Source organism: Hylobates moloch, unplaced genomic scaffold (assembly GCF_009828535.3).
Source record: "Hylobates moloch isolate HMO894 unplaced genomic scaffold, HMol_V3 SCAFFOLD_12, whole genome shotgun sequence".
NCBI lineage: Eukaryota > Metazoa > Chordata > Mammalia > Primates > Hylobatidae > Hylobates > Hylobates moloch.
In genome coordinates, this window is record NW_026652287.1 from 103,703,991 (window position 1) to 103,709,990 (window position 6,000).

A 6,000-nucleotide genomic window follows, 5' to 3' on the forward strand; every position below is an offset into this window, starting at 1 on the left:
GTTTGCAATAGCTACAAAAAATTACCTAGAAATAAATTTAAATAAAGAAGTGAAAGGTCTCTACAATGAAGACTGTACAACAGTGATGAAAAATATTAAAGAAGTCACAGAAAAATGGAAAGATATCCCATTGTGATGGGTTGAAAGAATTAATATTGTTAAAATTTTTATACTACCGCAGCAAACTACAGATTCAATGCAATCCCCATCAAAACACCTGTGACATTTTTTCACAAAAATAGAACAAAAATCCTAAAATTTGTATGGAACCGTAAAAGACCCTGAATACTGAGCAAAGAGAACAAAGCTGGAGACATTACACTACCAGACTTCAAGATATGCTGCAAAGCTATAGTAATAAAAACAACATGGTGCTGGCATTAAAAAACAGGTACATAGGCTGGGCGTGGTCATTCACACCTGTAATCCCAGCATTTTGAGAGGCCAAGGCTGGTGGATCACCTGAGATGAGGAGTTCGAGACCAGCCTGGCCAACATGGTGAAACCCCATCTCTACTAAAAATACAAAAAACCTTAGCTGGGTGTGATGGCAGACGTCTGTAATTCCAGCTATTCAGGAGGCTGAGGGAGGAGAATCACTTGAACCTGGGAGGCGGAGGTTGCAGTGAGCTGAGATCACACCATTGAACTCCAGCCTGGGTAACAAGAGTGAAACTCCATCTCAAAAAAAAAAATCCCAAAAAACAAAATAAAACAAAAAATATGTAAATATATCAATTAAACAGAGTAGAGAATAAAGAAATAAATCCATGCATTTTCAACCAACCCATTTTCAATAAAGGCACCAAGAACATACACCAGAAAAAGGTGGTCTGTTACATAAATAGTGCTGGGGAAGCTGGATATTCTTATGCAGAATGAAACTAGACCCCTATCTCTGACTATATAAAAAATCGATCAAAATAGATTAAAGAGATAGATGTGAAACTATGCAACTACTAGAAGAAAGCATTTGGGAAGTGCTTCAGGACATTGGTCTGGGCAAATACATTTTGAGTTGACCTCCAAAGGACAGGCAACTAAAGCAAAAATGGGACCACATCAAGCTAAAAAGCTTATACGCAGTAGAGGAAAAAACAGCAAAATTAAGAGAAATCTACAAAAGAGATACCTGCACTGTCATGTGTATTGCAGCACAATTGAGAAAAAGCCAAGTTATGGAATCAACCTATGTGTTCACCAATGAATGAGTGTGAAAGGAAATGTTGTGTGTGTGTGTGTGTGTGTGTGTATGTATATATATATAATGGAATATTACTCAGCCACAAAAAAGAATAAAATCCTGTTCTATGTGGCAAAATAAATAGAACTGGAGGACATTATGTTAAGTGAAATAAGCCAGGCACAGAAAGACAAATATGACATATTCTGACTCATATGTGGGGGAAATAAAATTGATCTCATGGAGGTAGTGAATAGAATGCTGGTTACAAGAGGCTAGGAAGGATAGGGGGAGGGAGGGATGAAGAGAGTTCAGATAATGGGCACAAAAATACAATGAGATAAAATGAATAAGATCTAGCGTTCGATAAGACAGTAGGGTAAGTAAAGTTATCAAGATTATATAGCGTATTTCAAATAGCTAGAATAGAAGGTTTGGAATGTTCCCACATAAATAAATGAAAAATGTTTGAAGTGATGAACATCCTAGTTACCCTGACTTGCTCATTATTCATTGTGTGCATGTATTAATTTATCACATGTATCCCATAAATATTGCAAAAATTACGTATCAATTAAAAAATCACCACCATTGACTAAGACCTGTCCATGGTGCTGAAGTGCATGTAAGGTCTGCAAAGAGGCCTGATGCTACCTAATGTAGGCAAAGCTGACCTCAAAGTATATTTATAGAATAAATGGCAGCCAAGCTTTGTGTATTATAAATGAAAAAGGAGGCCCAAACTGGGTCATGCCCTGCCCACTGCCCCACATAAGGACTGGTTATATATTTATTTTATCAATCATCACTTAGCATATGACACATGTTAGGGACAATGCTGGTAACAGAGGAAACAGAAGTAGTGCATATGTGGTCATAGCATTCCACATTCCTCACAGTCTGTGGGTTTTCTGAAGGCACAAAGCCAACAATTACTATGTTTATATTTTGTTTCCCCAATGGTTTAGAGCAGTGCCTGAACATAAAATGTATTGGTTGCTAAATAAATGAGATTTCTGGAGATCTTGACAAAATCAGAGCATATTGAAGGATGAATCAGAAAAAAAGAAGCAAGGGGAAAATATGGGAGAAAGGCAGAAAAGATTGGAAGAAGGAGGGAGAGAACATCAAAGACAGGCAGAGTCCATTCACACAGAAGGAGATTCTAGGAGAGAAACGGAGAAAGGCAAACAGTTTGGCTCCAGCCACATTGGCGTTTCACCTTCCCTGGATTGAATAAAGTTCAGGACCTTTGCAGGTGCAGCTCCCTCCACCACCCTGAGTCTTCTTGTGGCTCCATCTTTTCTCCAACCAGTGCTCTGAACAGAGTTCACCACCTAAGGGAGCCCTCTCTGACTGCTGTCCCCAGAACACCTGCTTTGTTCCCTTCTTGAGGCTGATGCTTCCCTTATTCGCTTTCTGTTTACTGCTTTCTCTCCATTGGAATGTAAATTCCTTAGAGTATGATAAAAAAAGATGGACCTAAAGTTGTGACTTTTTATTGGTCCTAGGTTTCTTACTGGAGGTTAGATAGGTCCAAAGGACAACAATAACAACTACTTCTTCTTTCCTGTGTATCATTATTAAAAGTATTATCTTCCTCCTTCTACTCTTATTTGGGAAGTAAGAATCAAATGATAATGGGATAAGAGAGTTGGAGGATACAGGATAGAAATGCAGTTGTGCAGTAGGAATTCATTGGAAGGGAGAGGATGAAGGAGGTAATTTTCCAGGCACTGCTCAGCATCCTTGGAGAGGCATCATCATGAAATTACAGAGAGAACAGGCAGTGGAGAAGGAGCTGTTTCTCCCCAACCACATGCATCTGCAAGAGTGAGGAATGGAACAGGCAGAGTCAGAGAACAGCAGGGTTGAGGTTTTCCAAGAGAGGTACATGCAGCAGAATATGCAAGAGATTCGAGTGTGTCCAGAGGAATTTATTCTAACAATTGACCATGGAAGGTGACTAGATGGGTGTGAAGGTCAGTGAAAATGGTTAAATCAAGACAGGGTTGGTCTCCAAAGAATAACGGGATGTAGGCCTTAGGTGAGAAAGAGGAGTCACTTGGAAATTAGGAGGTGATGTTGGAGATGGGATGCTAGAACTGAGGGGTTGGAGTGATTTTAGGCTAATGGGAGTGGATGGCTAAGGGCATTTGGACAATAGCCATGGAGGAGAGAGGGTGCCTATATAGCAGTCAGGAGTGTCAGGAGAATCATCTCCATTAGGGTTTATCTACTCTGGCATTATTGAAAATATGATCTAGATAGTTATTTGTGTTGCAGGGAAGGCTGCATTGTGCATTGTTGTGTGTGAAATATGGTCTAGATAGTTATTTGTGTTGCAGTGAGGGCTGCTTTGTGCATTGTGCATTGTTATGTGTGAAATATGGTCTTGATAGTTATTTGTGTTGCAGGGAGGGCTGCTTTGTGCATTGTGCATTGTTGTGTGTGAAATATGGTCTAGATAATTGTGTTGCGGGGAGGGCTGCTTTGTGCATTGTGCATTTTTGCATGTGAAATATGGTCTAGATAATTGTGTTGCGGGGAGGGCTGCTTTGTGCATTGTGCATTGTTGTGTGTGAAATATGGTCTAGATAGTTATTGATGTTGCGGGGAGGGCTGCTTTGTGCATTGTGCATTATTGTGTGTGAAGTATGGTCTAGATAGTTATTTGTGTTGCGGGGAGGGCTGCTTTGTGCGTTGTACATTGTTGTGTGTGAAATATGGTCTAGATAGTTATTTGTGTTGCGGGGAGGGCTGCTTTGTGCGTTGTACATTGTTGTGTGTGAAATATGGTCTAGATAGTTATTTGTGTTGCGGGGAGGGCTGCTTTGTGTGTTGCACATTTTTGTGTGTGAAATGTGGTCTAGATAGTTATTTGTGTTGTGGGGAGGGCTGCTTTGTGCGTTGTACATTGTTGTGTGTGGAGCAGCACTCATGCTTCTACCCAGGGGATGTCAGTAATTCTCCTCCACTTGTGTCCAGACCTCGCCAACTGTCTCTTGGGGGCAAAGTCACTCCTAGAATAGAAATACTAATATTATATATTAGTATTTAACATTTTCAGCTGTTATAATCTTTTAAAAATTTCAACCTTTGTTTCAGATACATGGGGTGCAAGTGTGCGGGTTTGTTGCAGGGGAATACTGCACCTAGATATTGGGCACAGTACCTAATAGGTGGTTTTTCACCCCACACAACCATCCCCTGTCTAGGAGTCCCCAGTGTCTGTTGTTCCCAAGTTTATGTTCATGTGTGCTCAGTGTTTAACTCCCGCTTATAAATGAGAACATGCGGTATTTGCTTTTCTATTCCTTCATTAGTTTGTTTAGGATTATGGCTTCCAACTCCACCCATGTTGCTGCAAAGGACATGATTTTATTCTTTTTTATGGCTGCATAATGTTCTATGATGTCTATGTACCATATTTTCTTTTTCTTTCTTTCTTTCTTTCTTTCTTTCTTTCTTTCTTTCTTTCTTTCTTTCTTTCTTTCTTTCTTTCTTTCTTTCTTTCTTTCTTTCTTTCTTTCTTTATTTTTCTTTCTTTCTTTCTTTTTCTTTCTTTCTTTCCTCTCTCTCTCTCTTTCTCTTTTTCTCTCTTTCTCTCTTTCGATGGAGTTTTGCTGTTGTTGCGCAGGCTGGAGTGCAATGGCACAATCTCGGCTCGCTGCAACCTCTGCCTCCCAGGTTCAGGCAATTCTGCCTCAGCCTCCTGAGTAGCTGGGATTACAGGCACGCACCACCACACCTGGCTAATTTTTGTATTTTGGGTAGAGATGGGGTTTCTCCACGTTGGTCAGGCTGGTCTTGAACTCCTGACCTCAGGTGATCCACCCGCTTTGGCCTCCCAAAGTGCTGGGATTACAGGCGTGAGCCACTGCGCCCAGCTCACATTTTCTTTGTTGAATCCACCATTGATGGGCACCTAAACTGATTCTATGTCTTTGCTATTGTTAATAACATGACAATGAACATATGAGTTCATGTGTCTTTTTCGTGTAATAACCCATTTTCTTTTGGGTATGTACCCAACAATAGGATTGCTGGGTTGAATGATAGCTCCATTTTAAGTTCTTTCAGAAACCTCCACACTGCTTTCTACAGTCACTGAACTAATTTGTATTCCTCTCAACAGTGCATAAGTAAGTGGTCCCTTTTCTCCACAGCCTCACCAGCATCTATTGTTTTTTGACTTTTAATGGTAGATATTCTGACTGGTGTGAGATGGTATCTCATTGTGGTTTTGATTTGAATTTCTCTGATGATTAATGATAATGAGCGTTTTCTCATGTTTGTTGAACACTTGTGTGTCTTCTTTTAAGGAGTGTCTGTTCATGTCCTTGTCCATTTTTTCATTGGGTTATTTGTTTTTTGCTTGTTAATTTAACTTTTTTACAGATTCTGGATATTAGACCTTTGTCAGATGCATAGTTTGCAAATATTTTCTCCCATTCTGTAGGTTGTTTGCTCTATTCATAGTTTCCCTGGCTGCACAGAAGCTCTTTAGTCTAGTAGGTCCCACTTGTCAAATTTTCTTTTTGTTTCAAGTATTTAATATTTATTTTCTTTCTTTTCAGATAGTGTCTTGCAATGTTGCCCAGGCTGGAGTGCAGTGGTTCCCCTCCTGTTGTGAATGTGAGTAACAAACCATCGTTTCAATGGCAGTCTTCTGCGACCTGTCTACCTGTTGTATATGAAACTGTGTGATTCAAATCAGCTTGAATTATGTTTTTGTGAGTTCTGGAAAACCCAGACACCATCTGTTCTTGTGTGTGTGTGTGTGTGTGTGTGTGTGTGTGTGTGTGTGTGTGTGT

General features: G+C 40.0%; 1 long non-coding RNA gene across 1 annotated transcript in view; it reads left to right on the top strand.

Annotated features, from left to right (window-relative positions):
- LOC116479262 (uncharacterized) overlaps positions 1-6,000 on the top strand; it is an 88,525-nt gene that overhangs the window by 36,663 nt on the left and 45,862 nt on the right. Inside the window, exon 3 of the long non-coding RNA XR_009209137.1 lies at positions 5,764-5,821. This is a non-coding gene — a long non-coding RNA (uncharacterized LOC116479262). The remainder of the gene's footprint in view (positions 1-5,763; positions 5,822-6,000) is intronic.